Source organism: Sparus aurata, chromosome 21, assembly GCF_900880675.1.
Source record: "Sparus aurata chromosome 21, fSpaAur1.1, whole genome shotgun sequence".
NCBI lineage: Eukaryota > Metazoa > Chordata > Actinopteri > Spariformes > Sparidae > Sparus > Sparus aurata.
This window is the reverse complement of record NC_044207.1, coordinates 2,931,602-2,949,494: the sequence shown is the minus strand read 5'-3', so window position 1 is coordinate 2,949,494 and position 17,893 is coordinate 2,931,602.

Genomic DNA, 17,893 nt, shown 5'->3' with positions numbered 1-17,893 from the left:
ACCATCCGGCGCCTCAGGAGGGGGAAGCAGTCCTCCACCAACACTGTTTACAGTGGAGGTGGGGAGATGTTGACCTCGACTGGGGATATCGTCAGGCGGTGGAAGGAATACTTCGAGGATCTCCTCAATCCCACTGACACGCCTTCCATAGAGGAAGCAGAGGCTGGGGACTCAGAGGTTGACCCATCCATCACCCAAGCCGAAGTCACTGAGGTAGTTCGGAAGCTCCTCGGTGGCAAAGCACCGGGGGTGGATGAGATCCGCCCTGAGTACCTCAAGTCTCTGGATGTTGTGGGGCTGTCTTGGCTGACACGTCTCTGCAGCGTCGCGTGGCAGTCGGGGACAGTGCCTCTGGACTGGCAGACCGGGGTGGTGGTCCCCCTATTTAAAAAGGGGGACTGGAGGGTGTGTTCCAACTATCGGGGGATCACACTCCTCAGCCTCCCTGGGAAAGTCTATTCCAGGGTACTGGAGAGGAGAATTCGGCCGATAGTCGAACCTCGGATTCAGGAGGAACAATGCGGTTTTCGTCCTGGCCGTGGAACACTGGACCAGCTTTATACCCTCCGCAGGGTGCTCGAGGGTTCATGGGAGTTTGCCCAACCAGTCCACATGTGTTTTGTGGACTTGGAGAAGGCATTCGACCGTGTCCCTCGTGGCATTCTGTGGGAGGTGCTCCAGGAGTACGGGGTCGGAGGCCCTCTGTTAAGGGCTGTACGGTCCCTGTATGACCGGAGCAGGAGCTTGGTTCGCATTGCCGGCAGTAAGTCAGACCTGTTCCCAGTGCATGTTGGACTCCGGCAGGGCTGCCCTTTGTCACCGGTTCTGTTCATTATTTTTATGGACAGAATTTCTAGGCGCAGCCACGGGCTGGAGGGGATCTGATTCTCCACTGGATCTCATCTCTGCTTTTCGCGGATGATGTGGTCTTGTTGGCTCCTTCGAGCCAGGACCTCCAGCATGTCCTGGGGCGGTTTGCAGCCGAGTGTGAAGCGGCTGGGATGAGAATCAGCACCTCCAAATCCTGGTTGGCTTGCTCCCTCCAGGTGGGAGGAGAGTTCCTGCCTCAAGTGGAGGAGTTTAAGTATCTTGGGGTCTTGTTCACGAGTGAGGGAAGGATGGAGCGTGAGATTGACAGGAGGATCGGTGCAGCGGCCGCAGTAATGCAGTCGTTGTATCGGTCTGTCGTGGTGAAGAGAGAGCTGAGCCGAAAGGCGAAGCTCTCGATTTACCAGTCAATCTACGTTCCGACCCTCACCTATGGCCATGAAGTTTGGGTCATGACCGAAAGAATAAGGTCCCGGATACAAGCGGCCGAAATGAGTTTCCTCCGCAGGGTGGCAGGGCTCTCCCTTAGAGATAGGGTGAAGAGCTCTGTCACCCGGGAGGAGCTCGGAGTAGAGCCGCTGCTCCTCCACATCGAGAGGAGCCAGCTGAGGTGGCTCGGGCATCTGCTTCGGATGCCCCCGGGACGCCTCCCTCGGGAGGTGTTCCTGGCATGTCCTGCCGGGAGGAGACCCCGGGGAAGACCCAGGACACGCTGGTGTGACTATGTCACTCAGCTGGCCTGGGAACGCCTTGGGATCCTCCCGGAAGAGCTGGAGGCAGTGTCCGGGGAGAGGGAAGTCTGGGTGTCCCAGCTCAGGCAGCTGCCCCCGCAACCCGGCCCCGGATAAGCGGACGATAATGGATGGATGGATGGATGGATGGATTCAAATGAGTTGAAGGTAGGAGCAGATGCCAGTAGGACTTTCCACTTCTCGTGAATTATCGTGAGACCTCCACCACGGCTGGAGCCACGAGGATGAGAGGTGTAAACAAACCCAGGGGGCGTGGACTTGTTGAGTTGGGAAAAGTCATTAGGTTGTTGCCATATCTTGGTCAAGCAAAGAAAATCAAACTTACGGTCAATGAGGAGATCCTGGATGAGATGCCCCTTGTTCGTAAGCAGATGTTTAGTAGACCGAAGTGGACCGGGGCGTTGTTGTATTTTCCAGTAGCGTTAGCCAACCTAGCAAAGCTGGCTAGCGCTGTGTGGTCCACAACCCAGCCGGTGTTACGCGGAGGGCGTCGTGTGGAAGACAAGATGGATTTTATTGGTTTGGAGTTGTCAAAATGGAAGCTTTGACGAGATCCGCGATGGATGTATCTCTGACGAGGCAGGAAAGCGATGTCCGGACATAGGCGAGTTGCCGGTGGAGGCTTGAGCAGGTGAAGACGGATCCAATGGAGTTCAGCAGCTGAGTACTGGAGGAGTCCTGTCACGGGTTGATGGAGGAGCGACAGGAGAGACCAGACAGGAGCGATCCAGATAGAAAGCCTACCAGCCCGCATTGTAGATGACGACCCAGGTGACTTAGGCGATGGGGTGAACAGACCAGGTAAAGGGCTCAAAGCCGAGGCAGTGGGCTAATATTAGCCAAGCAGTGGGCTAATGTTAGTGCAGTAGTGGGCTAATGTCACGCAGATTCACAGAGGTGTCAGATGAATCATCAATGATGTAGAGAGAGATCTCACTTGAGAGTTGGTTACACAGTCCAACAGTAGAAGAGCTAAAAAGGTTTAAAAGATTAAAAAGTTTAAAAGTTATCGGCGAGCAGCGGCAGCAAACTGCACCAACGTTTACTCGTCCGACCGGAAGAAGCACCCGGAAGCACCTACAGAAACACCCGGAAGCACCTACAGAGACAGCAGGCACACACAAAGCTTGTTGCTAAGGAACCGTGGAGCAACATGACTGTAACGAGTAATGTAACGAGTAATGTAACTAATTACTTTCTTTAGGGAGTAATCATGTGATGTAAGGCATTACTATTTTTGAGAGTAATGCATAATGTGTAATGTATTACTTTTTTGAGTAACAAGCCCCAACACTGGTGTAGAGTTCTGAGAATACCAGGCATGCTTTCCTAAAATGTTTAAACAATCGAGAAAAACTGTAACATTAACATAGTATCTGTTAACCCCTCACACCACATGATCATTGGGGCAGATAATCTGTTCAGACCAGCCCTTTATCTGGAGCAACTCTGCAATTGTCAGGAGGACAATCAGACACAAAATCTGTTCAATTATCCTCTAGTGTGTGGCCAGAATAAAAGGGAGAAAAGATCACAGCTGACAGCTAAAACGAGGTAGAATAAGCATACTCATCCCTCACATGCACGCCCGCCCACACACACATAAACAAGTAATGGATTCAGGTTGCTAGGCAACAAAAGCCAAACTGTTTTTTGCAGTTAGTTTTGTCAGGGCACTTGATTGGTGCAGGAGACCTCAATCATTGTCTGTATGATTCTCCTCTGCATGCAGTGTGTGCTGCTACTGCTTCTCTTCACCCAAACTCCTCTCTTCTCTAGCTGACTGGCTTAAACAGTGTCATCTTCCATCAAGTGTCCTTATTCTTTTCATTGGACCACCTGTCGTGTCTACCCCATGCCCACAGCAAAAACAGGTACAAATACAAGAAATAAACACTGAATTTCAGTGGAAAATTCATAATCCGAATTTATCTCTTAATGCAGCAAGATCATTTTACTTGATAAGATATCTTAAAATAGGCTCTGTTTTCAAAGGTTTGAAATACTAAGTAGAGTGCTGTTTTTCGGATCAAATTACTTGATATGGAATTTGGTATTTATTGAATACATGTAGCAAACAAGATTGCATTCTTAATTTTAGCACTATCTTAGAACAAACAACTTAACATAAACCAGGATCTGTCCTATACTGAACCCCCACCACTGAAACTAGTAGGTATGTGTTCTGACAAGTAAACCATGTCTGAACATACCTTGTTGTCCAAAAATGTAATTTTTTGTGAGGTTAGCATTGCATTCAGTTAAAAAATGAACAAAACAAAATAATCCCAACCTGACCTAACACTGATCATGACATTACTTTCAAGGACCTGACATCTATGAAAAAAAGTTGTGCTGGGCAAATGAAGAGTGACAAGGACATAAAATTGACTGACTTATTTAGTCAGTCAGTTTTTATTATTGGTCAAATGTGTCATCAAAAGTTATATTTTTCCATGTCCATTGTAAAGTTAAGCTAATGGATCTATGATTGCTGATTTTCAAGCATTTCAACATTTTATTATAGTACTAAACAAGCAGTACAATGAACACTGACAGGAATGTCACAAAACAATGTATTGGATAAACTGAGTTTCTGACCTGCTGAATGATGAAAATTCAGCAGGTCATCACACTCATTTAGATTCATCCTCTGCAGACCATGAATATCTGAACCAAATCGAGAAAACTTGAAGCTGCTGGTGTTGCTAGACAAAATGTCAGATCATTTTCAGTCTAAAAATATGCAGTCTCTGATATGTTTTCAAAGGTTTTAAGTAAACTGAAAAAAGGTCATAGGATCATAGGAGTAGAACCTTTGATAAGAGCCATTATTATCTGTGCAAGATTTCATGACAGTCCATTATATAGCTGATATTGTTGTCATAATCAATGAAGGGTGTTAGGTCTATTATTTATTTTGAGACTATTGTTTTGCTCATTTTAAAACTGAATGCACCATTGTGGTCCTTCCAAAATGAGCCAACTTTTTAAAAGAAAGACTAAAGCTTTAAATTAGATAATTCGTTCCAAGTCTCAAAACAACTCAGACTCTCCCCTCTCCGATCTCCTGACTCACGGTCTCCTGCTGTCAGCATCTGTTCCTCTGCTGTATTATTCAGATTGTTGGCTAAAACAGATATTCGATGACAGTGCTTCTTTATTGCCTCTTCATAGGCTTCAATGTGAAAGCATTACTTTGCTAGCCTCGATATTAGCATTCCACTGTCACAAGGCTAGACTAGACTTCTTTTTAATGATGTAACCAAAACAGTCATTGGAGATTGTATTGGTCAAATGTTAACTGTGTGCTCCTCCTGGGTATCAATGGCCTCTGTCTCTCCTTTTCGACTCAGCAGGCTGTTATCAGCACCAGCACCAGGTGGTGTGGGTGGGGGAGTCCCAGTCTATTTTTATGCAGCTGGCCTCACAGAAGTTTCTGGCAGAAAGTTGAGAAGAAAACTCTGAAGGTTAAAGTTCTCATAGTATCTCTTTTTCAAGGAAACATATTGTTCAACCCAGAGACCATAACAAAAATGATACACACCATGTCAGGTTCAAGTAAATCTGCCACATTCAAACAAATTAATTTTTTAACAGTTTCAAACACCCGGTCAAGTCCACAGATATAGATCAAAGTACACAAAATATAAGGACAATGGTTACATGTGAGGAAAGAATACATTCATTTAATTCTAAATGAACTAGACCAAAGGGGTGTTGAACTCATAGTCCGGTGGCATAGTGAAAATACCGTTACAGAGGTGATAAAAACACCAAATTTTGCATGGTGTTTCCTTAGGGTCTATAGTGTAATTTTGGCCTAGGAGCACTCAGAAAAAAAACTTCATATTAGCAGTATATCATTATCAATGAAATATGCTTAAAACACAGTGATTTTCAAGTTCCTGCACAAGATTAAGTGTTCAAATGAATCCCAAAGTTAACATTTTATAGTTTTATTTATGTGTATGAACTTTAACATAACTAAAGCTTCAATACATGACAAGTATCGAAAAAGTATAATCTTATTGGCCCTGTAATTGATAATTATGAGTCGTTACAGGTGCATTTGCAAAGAGGTGAGCAGTCTTGCCAGCCCACAGAGCCCCATTGTGAACCCGGAAATGTTGAGTACACCAACGTTTTATGTTAGAAATGTACAGTGTGGGTCCCCAGTATTAAGAAACTGCTGGTTGCTAACTTGTATATGTTGGGCAATTTGCATAATTAGCATTATTAGCATTAATTAGCATTGATCGCCTATATGGGCAATATTTCAGCAACTGCTTGGCTGATTTGGACAATATTGGAGTGGTTTTGGGGGTTATTAAGGATGCTGAATCCATTTCTGACATTTTCAAAATTCAAAATGACAGTTTAAACCAAAAGTGGCCATATTTCAACTCCCGGTGGACTGATTTCTATTAATTTTGAGTCAATTTTGAGGTAATTTATATGCTTAATACATTGGACCTGCATTTCAGAATCAATAGAGCACAATGTCACTGGTGTGAATGTTGAGACCTAATATTTCTTCAAATTGCTTCAGTTCTGCTTGCGTTTTTTGGCTGCTCAATTTTGTGTGATTGTCACTGTGGTAACTGCATCGGGCAGAATACTGGCTGGATGGAAAGATGGACAAAACAGAGCTTTTTATATTTAGATCATATCATCTCAATGCAAGTAAGTTGATCAAATAGAAGCTGATAAAAGTGATTACAGTGTGTATGTAGTGCATATTTGATTTAGTTTTTTATATATATAGCCTAATCTCTATAGCCTACTTCTAAACTGTCTCTAAAATATGGTAGGAGTTCTTTTGAGTAAAATCCAAAGACTTAATCCAGAGTAATTAATACATCAACAGTTAAAGTCGTGTAAAGCAAATTCAGCCATTTTCTTCTAAACACATTAAACAGGTCATAAATGTATTTCCTTAAAATATGTAAAAAGCCATTCAACCATTTCAAATTTAATTTTGGAGCTAGCCTCACAAACTGTCTTTAACGATTTCTGTGTTCAGGATTTAATGGGCGGGTCAGAAATCATGGCCGCTTTACGTAACGCGACCATGATTTGCATAAACCCGGCCATGCTGCGGAAGCCATATACATACATTCAGCGCATTAGCTTCGGAGGTTTTTCCACTCGCTCTCGAGTCATAGCATCTCTTAGAATAGTTTGCAGCTAGCTAACCAGTCAACCAGTCAGCTAAACAGTCATGTCTCCTCCACATCGCTCGTGCATCTTTCCTGGATGTCACAGTGTGCAGGGTAACGGTGCTGTTAGCTTATTTAAGTTTCCTAAGGACGACAACGTAAGGAAACGGTGGATCGATTTTGTCAAGAGGAGATACTGTTGAGAGGTAAAAATCACCACCATCACCCGTCTCTGCAGTGTCCACTTTACCCCCGATAGTTAAAGCAACTGTCACCAGGTAAAGTCTGGATATCTGAAGAGTCCGTTGACGCTGGTCAGTGGGGCCGAACCGACCCTCTCCATCCCCGGCTTGCATCCTCCCGTCCTGCCAACAGCGCATGCTCTCATCTCCGCTGCCGGCATTATGTGCCCACCTGCGACCATCCCCGCCACCGCCCAGACTTTAGATTCTCTGCCCAGGCCGACCCTTGATCAAGCATTTGTGTGTGTGTGTGTGTGTGTGTGTGTGTGTGTGTTTTTAATAACTAAAAATAATGACTGTATTTCCAGTTACAAATGCACATCTCTCACCTCCCTCCATGTTGTTTTTGCTGCTGCATGGTTTTACACGTGAGTGAGTGTCCTCGTGCAGAAAACGTGACTTCTCGCACACGTGACATCACTCCCCGAGGTGCTCTGGCTCATAATTACAGTTAATGTGTCGGGCCGGGCCAGCTCGGACACAACATGCACGGGCTCAGCTCGGGTCGGGTCGGGCTTGATTATTTGGCCAGATCTAAGCTCTAAGTGTAATGTGTGCTTATGTATGTTATAAATATTGTACATTTGGGCAATTAAATGCATTTTGCTGAAGGTGCAAATGCTGAAAGTGCTTTTACATCGTGCATCCTGTCATGTCCGTGTAATATTAGCAAATGTTATTGCAAATGTTATTGCATTTCATGATTTGGCCTCATTCCCTGAGCGGAGTCCATCTGACAGCACAATGATAATCTACAGGTAATATTTTATGTGCACCAAGCTCGGACAAGGAATTATATGTAGACTGGGGTTTTATGTTTGTGTGTAATGTAAAACATGGACTGTGAGGAACGAGGCTGAGCACTATCAGTGTCTGACTCAGAGTCAGTTTCTGGCTCTGATGGCTCAAACAGGTCTGGCTGGGTCTGTCCGATGATGCTGCTAGCTTCCATTGTTACTGTAGGTTACGTCCTTGTACAGTACATGGAGGAGGCTCCCCTCCTGCACGTGGGCGTGGCTCCAGCGCCTCTATCTGACACGCCCCAAGCGTTTCACAGCAGAGAGAAGTACTTGTTTTTCCATGATTTTGAGACCTAATTTTATATACTTGGCAATTGTTTTAATCTTTCAAATTTGGCTCAGTGGTCAATGACACATGTTTCTGTGGTATGACAAACTCATAACACAAATTTATTTCTGCTTTACACGGACTTTAATGTTACCACAGCTACCAAAAGAAGTTAGACTACTTTGCTTCATCACCCCAAACCTAATAGCGCACAAGTTCTGGCGAGCAGAAAGAGAGGGTGACTGACTACTGCAACAACAACATGCCTTGAAGAGATGCTGCCCTATTTCTTTGCCGCTGGTCATCACAACTACTCAAGATGGATCACATGGCATCTGCGCGACATGCAGCACCTTCCTGCTACTGCCAAGGATGACCTCCTCTCCGGAAGCCATGTGTGCTGCCACTCAGATGGTGCAGCTGCAGTGAGTGGAGATATGTTTGGGGAGCAGACATGCATCAAGCAAGGGAAGGGAGTGAAAGGCATGTGGTGGTGGGGAACAAGAGAAGAATGGAGCTCTCTACCCTCTTTATCTATGAGCTCGGCCTGGTCCCTGCATCCATCATCGGTAAGTATGGATGCTTTAGAAACAGTAACAAGTCTGTGATTGTTCAGCGTCTTGAAATCCTTGTTCCCAATCCCCACCCACCAGACGTTGTACTCGTTAATGAATCACAGCTAATCTATCGCATGGTGTGGCCATTGTAAGGCACTGTTGCTGATTTCGCAGCCAGGATGGGGCGCCGGCTTGATCACTACATCACCCAAACATTTGTTATCCTAGACCGGTATGAGCAAGTCTCTGCCAAAGACCACGAGAGGCAGAGAAGAGCTGGGGGAAGCTCAATAGAGTACAGCTGTCACTGAAAACCCCCCTACCTAGCCGCGATAAAGTGATGAAGGACAAGACAAACGAGTGGAGGCTAGGCAAGCTCCTTTGCACACACAACATAGGGGATCACATCGAGATGGTCAGCAGAGCAGACAGTATTGTCACTCATGACAAAGCAGCCAGGCGTGGTGCTAAAACTTTCCACATTCTCAGCGACGACACTGATGTGTTTGTGCTCATGGTCTGTTGGTGCTGGAGGGTGGGTATCACATGTCACCTGCAGATGTAGAGGTGGCTATGCATGCTCCCTCGGGTGTGACACCACCTCCTATCCAGTTGGCAAAGGGCAGGTGTCCGCGCTCAAGGCCATGAGAGTAGTACCTGGTGACCTGCTTCACTTCATTGGAGAGGAGAGAGCTACTGATTTGCAAATCACAGGGACAGTGAGGGTTTTTGTTTTCCCGGCTCTGTATAGCCGCAGGAAGTCTGCATCTCTGAATGTCGCCAGATATGACTTATACCAAAAGTGCAAAACCCCCCCAGCACTGAAGACACTGCCTCCTACAGAGTGCAACTTGTACCTCCATGGACGGCGTGCCCATCTACAGATGCTGCTTTGGAAACCACCAGCTGTGGACATCACCAAGTTTGGACGGAACAAGAAGGCAGGTGAGAATGAAGGAGAGGAAATCATCATGCCTGTCCTGGATGCAAGCCCTGTTGCTCCTCCTGCCCTGTTGGACATTATCAGCTGTAGCTGGGTTAAAGCCATGTACAACAACAAAGTGTAGCTGCACAGCTGCAGGCCTGTACCAGCTACTGCTTCTGCAATGGCTATGACAGTACATGTTGCAAACCCCTTACACACTCACAGCAACAAGAGCAAGACGACAAAAATGTAGTCGAAGAAGAAGATGAAGACAGAGCAGATGATGATGTTGATGATGAATATATGGTTATATAGTGCAGAGTAGCAGAAGTACAAGGTGCTATTGCTTGATGAAAGTTGCCTAGTTTTCTGCTGTGATAATTTTGGGTATACTTCTGTTTTAAAATCTGTTCCAGGACTCTTGTGTTCGACCTGTAACTTGTATTATAGTCCTTTCTCTATATTATTTAGCCATAGTCATAGTTTGATATGGTACTTGCCTTTGTTACCTCCAATGTCACCTCAGAGTGTAATGTTATGTGAATTAAAATGTACATATTCTGCATCATTTGGATAATTGTGTTCATAAATATCCTGCAATTTATTTTTATAGATTCAGTGTCCTCTAAAACATCTAAATTGACTCCAAATTAATCAAAACTGGGAGTTGAAATGTGGTTTAAACTGCCATTTTGAATTTTGAAAATATTGGATATTCCTGTCGGCATCAAATGTTGATACTTCATGGAGAGCACTTTGATCTATGCCACCCTCACAGAAGAAGCAATTGTGAATATCCAGTCGTTGCATTTCATCATTACATCGGCTTTCCCCATCCAGATTCAATAGCAGTACGTCTAGCTATGTACTGTCACACACAAATAGGATTTAATGTGATGTGATGCAGAACTAATAGCCAAACTATGAACTCAGTAGATGGCTATATGAATAACCTAAAGTTACACTTATACTACACTACACTTATAATTTGGAAGATCTACTGGCCTGAGCACAAATTAACAAAAGGAAGCTTATTCAGTGGTCTTAAATGGCCATTACCATGAAAGTTTTACTCGAGAGGAAAAAAACAAAAAAAAAGTTTTTCTTGGATATTGTTTTGTGAGTGATTTGACACTAAATGTCAATATTTCAGCTGGGCTCCTAGGCTGAAATCACTCAGGAGGTCCTAAAGAAGCTTCATGTAAAATTTGATGCTTTTATCACCTCGGTAACGGTATTATGTAATTTGTGCGCTACCCAACTGGACTATCAGAGGAACCAGACGTCTCCATTGCTAAAGCTAATTTGCTAAATTGCACAATTATCGGGCACATGGATTCCTATGACAAATTGAAGCCCTTTGGCATCTGTATCAACAGCTGCATTTACGGATTTTCACAGAAAATCATCTCCCTCTTTGTTGATCTGAAGGACCATGGTTTGTTTGATGGTACATATCTGGACAGAATTCTAGTTCAGTTCTGTTTCATACCTGTCAAATTGTAGTGTTTTATAGTTTGACCTGTTTTGCCACAATTCCCTTGGTAGGCAGTGTCAAAATAAGATACCACATGGCTTTATTTCAAATACCATAAAAAGTATCCCATTCATTTATATGTAGCAGTGCCATGTGACACAGCCATCTACAACATCTGCACCATTCTGATGGTGGAGGCACAGTTACATCTCCCAGCTGATGCTTATCAAGCACTAGATTTGAATCTACATTAGAGGAATTCAATCGGATCTTCTCTGTAAATGCAGATAAAAATACATGTAACCATCTAAACAGAACACATCACATGAGTCTTCTCAAGTCAACTACGCTTTTTATTTTTTATTTTTTATAATGCTGTTCACTAAACATTTTCAGCTATCTTCCCTCATCAGGACATATCTGAGGTTGTTTCAGTGTTGTGTAGTACACAAAACAATTTTTCCATTACTTTTTAGAAAATGTTGCACGAAATATAACATATACTTTCAAGTATTTACTAATTTACTAAATTCACTAAATAATTTCAACAAAGATGTTCATTTTTGTATACATAATATTTATGGTTATCTGTAAGTTGAATGAGGGGTGAACTAAAATAAGAAAACCTGAAACAAATTTCTGACACACCATGCTGAAGGCTAAAGATAGATAGCTGGAAATGTTAATTGATCAAAATTCAAACATTTACAAAATAAAACTACATTAAACTGGAGTAGAATTGTGTGAGAGGTTTTATTTAGAGGTGCATCCGAGTTCAAACTGTTATGCTGCTTGTTCAGTGTGTTCTCAAAGTACACTGGAAAAAGTGAAACGTCTGTATCATTCATTTAAAGTGCATTTTTATGTTGGTCTTATGGAAAATCATAATTTCCAGTTTAAACCTGTTTTGTTCAGTTTAAGGTAAATCAAAAAACATGCCTGATAAAACAAACTGAAAACATACTTAACAATAAATTGGTATTTTCACTTGAAACCTGAGGTTTTTATACGTCACGTGACCACATAACATAATAAAGGGACTAGGACCATCTGTGAAGATTTTACAGGAACTCTCAGGAAATTATACGTAGAACTGTAGAGGAAAAAAGATCAACCCGTCACTGCACTCACAAAGACTCCACAAAGACAGTACTGTGTGAGAGATAATCAGAACAACATGACTCAGAGGCAGTAACAACTGTATCTCCTAGTGTTTGCTTGTCAGGATCTTTATTTGTATTTGTATTTGAACAGTGACAGTAGAATAAAAGGGGGTTTACACTTGGAACAGAGTGTTCTTAATCATCAGAATGATTAAAGTGGTCCTGAGCACAATTTTAAAATCAGATGGTAGTATGTTTCTCATATGAGTTTGAACAAAATAACCACGGTTAGCCAACAATTTAATAGCCTTTAAATCAAGCATTACCCAATCAAACTGATATGACCTTATCTCAGAGTAAGAGCGATATCAAACATAAACATGTGCAAATGATACATGCCTAATAAAAGAAGACCTTCCTTATTCTTCAGAATGGTTTAACTAAACCTGTCTGTTTGACTAAATGTGTAATTAAAACCAAAAAGATCTCATTAACTGAACTGAGCAAATAAACAATTATTTTGTGGGTGTCATATTTCAAATAGCTTGGATATTGAGTATCTGTAAAAATCATTTTGGCCTGCAGTGTGTGTGCACTAAACTGAATATATCCATGGGTTGGGAAGCTAGAGTGACCTGTGATTTTATTCTCATCTTACTCACAAATGTTACACATGTTTCAGGTCCAAAACGTTGTCATCGATTTGGATAAGTGGGAGAAGTAAGCTCAGAGGGCAAGCAGCCCGGTGGGAGAAGAGGTCTGAGTAGAGTAGAGAACAAAGGAAGCTGCTGGAGTTTTGATAACCTGGTCAGTGTGTGTGTGTGTGTGTGTGTGTGTGTGTGTGTGTGGGGGGGGGGGGGGGGGGGGACTTTCACACTGACCAATAGTAGCTCAGAGCTGGGTCTCTGGGCAGTTTCTGCACCTAGGTGTGAGGATTGGAGAATTCTGCGGAATTGAGGACAGTTCAGTGTCCATTCTTAAACTAAGGAAGACTTCATCTGTGGATCCCATTGTTTTTTCACCTAAGCTGTTATTTTTATACATATTTATCTGCACAAAGTAACTACTGTAAGGTGACAAAATGGCATGTTTTCCCCGGGTGCTCGATTTTTAATTAGTAAAAGAAAAACATGTTATTTTCAGCGATACTGTTATTAAAGCTAGGGTCTGTAATGTTGTTCGGAAACACACTTTGTTATACTGGGTGAAATGATCCTGCTATCCTGAGAGTAGTCAATACATTATGTATTCAGAAAAAGGAACGAAAATAATCAGACCTCTGTGGCAGCTGCAGGACTGAGAAAAATCTGACCAATCCGTGCTATTCGGCCGAAAAGCACGGGTTGGTCAGATGCCTTCATGTCTCGTTCTGTCCCTCCCTCCTCCGCGCGTGCACACGTTACATTTCACTGATGCCGGAAATATTCAGCACACTCCTCTGCAGAAATACTGAGTTGCAGGAGAAGACGTTGATTTGGTTACAATGGCAGAGAAAATGCAGCCAGCACCAACTAAAAAGGCAAGGAAAAGAAAGCCTGAGGCAGAAAAGGCTACGACGAAAAAGGCTCTAGATAAAGAAAGTAGTCGGACCGAGTCAACATCGGTGCAGCGTTTGAGCGGTGGAAACAACCGGGGCATGTGAAGGGCTTGAAAAGTGATGCAGAGGTTGCTCTCTTTCTGTTGGACAGGTAATTATTTGTTTTGTTTCAGGGGGTTTTGTTATTTTCATGAAATATGTAAGGTTTGGTGTAAGGTGGAACTTAGAGGAGGCGCCACTTTCAAATCTTGCTAGCTCTCTTGCTTGCTCTCCAGGATTGTAGACCCTAGCTTTAAATTTGAACTTAGATCATGTAAGACTATATGATGTGGGCTTGTGTATTTTCCAGGGCATAGGGGCAGTTACAAGCCATCTGCAAGAAAAATCAATGAATAAATAATTTGGTGTGTTCAACATAGATCTATGACAGAAGCACTAGAAGCACTGATTGTTTTGGCAAAAGTATTCAGTATTCATTCAAGTATTCAATATATTTTATTATATGTAATAGGGGTTGCGAGAGGGACAGAATGTATAGACTTGTACGGCCCCTCATACCATGTAGTCATCGTGTGATGGAGTTTTTAACTTTACTGAGCGGGAGAATAATTAGCTAGCTGACACTAAGTGATTATACTTAGTGGTAAGTAAGTGAGATTGTGAGTTATGGTGAGGAACCCACAGAGTCATATTACATTCCTCATCAGTTAAATGATTCACCACTTTGAGTGGACAAAACGAGTGACTAATCTGTTCCTAATAAGGAAGTAATGAGTAGTTATTAGCTCTAGGTCTTTAAGTGACTGATTCAGAGTTAATCAAGAACATAAAATTGTTCAGTTAATGCTGTGTTAAAGAACCAATGATGTCTCTGTATTGCATAGTATCTAGCATTTTTCAGTTATAAAGTAGGGCCTGTGAAAGGGGGTATATGTAATGTTCCTTGCATGACTGTTTCTACAAACATTTGTGAAAGAATGGGTCACTCTCAGGAGCTCAGTGAATTCCAGCATGGTAGGGTTAGGGTTAGGATTTTTAGGAAAATTCCTCACTCTAAATATTCCACAGTCAACTGTGGTATTATATCAAAGTGGAAGCAATTGGGAACAACAGCCACTCAGCCACAAAGTGATGCACATAGTGCACAGAGGACGCCAACTTTCTGCAGAGTCAATCACTACAGACCTCCAAACTTCATGTGGCCTTCAGATTAGCTCAAGAGCAGTGAGTAAAGAGCTTCAATGAATGGGTTTCCACGGCCAAGCAGCTGCATCCAAGCCATACATCAGCAAATGCAATGCAAAGCGTTGAATGCAGTGGTGTAAAGCACGCCACCACTGGACTCTAGAGCAGTGGAGACGCGTGATGAATTGTGCTTCTCCGTCTGGCAATCTGATGGATGAGTCTGGGTTTGGGGGTTGCCAGGAGAACGGTTCTTGTCTGGCTGCATTGTGCCAAGTTTGGTGGAGGGGGGATTGTGGTGTGGGGTTGTTTTTCTGGAGCTGGGCTTGGCCCCTTAGTTCCAGTGAAAGGAACTCTGAATGCTTCAGCATACCAAGAGATGTTGGACAATTCCATGCTCCATACTTTGTGGGAACAGTTTGGGGATGGCAACTTTCTGTTCCAACATGGCTGTGCACAAAGAAAGGTCCATAAAGACATGGACAGGAGAGTTTGGTGTGGATGAACTTGACTGGTCTGCACAGAGTCCTGACCTCAACCCGATGAAAACCTTTGGGATGAATTAGAGCGCAGACTGAGAGACAGGCCTTCCTGTTCAACATCAGTGTGTGACCTCACAAATGTGCTTTTGGAAGAATGGTCAAACATTCCCATAAACACACTCCTAAACCTTGTGGAAAGCCTTCCCAGAAGAGTTGAAGCTGTTATAGCTGCAATGGGTGGACCGACGTCATATTAAACCCTATGGATTAAGAATGGGATGTCACTTAAGTTAATTTGCGTGTCAAGGCAGGTGAGTGAATACTTTTGGCAATATAATGTATGTTCCCTTGAGAGAAAGTTGCAAACCTTGACAGTATAAGTGGTTGATGTGCAGCAGAGTCAAGGTGAAACCAAATACACAACCAAAAACGTTGATGAGTTGATGACGTTTAAATTGGGAAGGCAACAGCCACCTGCCAGCTGCTAGCAGTGATCAAGCTACTATGCCTAATGAGGTTAAGTGACATTACAGCTGCTATCAATGGTTGAATCAAAATGGTGACTCTATGTTGGAGCATCCATCGCTGGTCTGAAACAATCATTGGATGACGTAGAGCAAAGAGTAACCTCGTTGGTGGTCTGAGGGCAAAAGACTTGAATTAAAAATCTGGAGGTTCAGTGTTTGATATGGACAGAGAAGACTAGGTCGCTCAGCGAGCGTGTGGACCACCTTGTCTTGAGATCTAGATGACAAAACATATGGATCATAGGTGTCAAAGAGGGTATGGAAAAGTGCAACCCTACAGACTTTGTTTTTGAAATTAATACCAACACTGCTAGGAGAAGAAAACTTGACAACAAATCTGTTACAATGGACTGGCACACAGGGTCCATGTGAGGGCAGTGGCACCAGATGGCCCTCCTCATCAACTTATTGCAAGGATTCATCATGACTCGGTAAAGGAGCATATACTGAGATTCTCCTCACAGAAGCTTCCTTTACAATATGAGGGAGCAAGTAACATATTTTCCCGGACCTGGGTCCAGCAGTGATGAAACAACGACAACAGTTTGATAACATCAGGAGCAGATGGAGAGCTGCGGAGGTGATATCTTGGCTTGCATCCATGAAATATTGTAATGTTATAGGCCTACTGCATATTGAGAAAATTTAGATCGCTATTGTGCAACCCCCCCGAATAGTACAGTACAGTAATCTCAAACAGCTCGAAAAACAATTATCATGTTGCTGCAGTGTCCACTTAAATTTTATGTGTTCACATTATCTATATTTGGTTGACAGTGTACACTGTGCTAAATAATAATTTTCAATCAAATGCAGGAAAAATGTATTTTGTGTAGACTGGAAAACACCTGGACAAATGTTTTGAGACAGAAATGGTCAAAACATGTTTGAAAAGATTGAGAACAAATAGTAGTATCATTATCGTAATAGTAGTATTTTAGGGAGCAGCTTTGTTTGCCCAAAGAGGTCCTCCAAACTGAAGTGACAAATTATGTAATTGGCCACTGCCTTCCAGCACAACCCATATGAGTGTTTATCGTTCAATCTCTTTTGCTAGTGAAACAGCAGATGAGCACAAAGTAATGCATAGACAGGTTATTTTCTTTTGATTTGTCATAGGTGTAGGCGCAACATTAATCCAATCAGTTTTCCTTTAAAAGTCATTTGTGCTAGAACCTGGCACATTGCTATTTAAACAGTGGCACTGATCTTGACTGAGGGACTGGTATGTGGTCCTGGGCTTCTGCCTCTGCCATCTCCCAATCATCCATCCCACTAACAATATGTTTGACTGCATACTAGCAAAAACACTGATATTTCGCTGAGGAGGAGGAGGAGGAGGAGGAGGAGGAAGAGGGCTGCTGCCTTTCTCTAGTAGATCCTGAGCTCCAACACAGCATCAAAAATATTATTATTTGAGAAGATAAAAGTTAAATTCTGGCTCCTCTGGAAAGTTTCCTCTGTCTCGTCATGTATATAACTACAGCTTTTAGTTTTACTGCTTAAATATGACCCAATATTTGATGCAGTGGCATAACTGCATGCATGGAAATTTTAAAATGACTGAAAGCAGCCTTGCCTACAAAGGCAGGTTCACAATGCTTGTACAGGCACAAGTACTTTACACATCAAAGGCAATGGGCTTGAAAATGACAACTGTTTCAGTCAGAAACTAGCAATGACGTGCTAGGTGTATGATAGGGCACCCACCAGCTATTCAGCGTTAAGTTTATCACTCCGCAGCTCTCCTTAAAATCTCTGAATGTAAAAGGGCCATGATGCAAATCACACAGCAGAATTACTTTATGACAATATTAGATTTGTTGTACTTATTCTTTTTGTGTATCAGTGATTCAACTTGAGTTATCTAAGTCATTCTATGCTGGGTTGAGGTGAAGTCTGAACAAATGAGTCTTGAGTCTTTTGTGGAAGATGGAGAGTGACTCTGCTGTCCTGACATTGGTTGTGAATTCGTTACCACCACTGAAGTGCCAAACGAGAGAAGAGTCACAACATCAACAGCAATGGTGGTACCAGCCCCCAGCTGATGT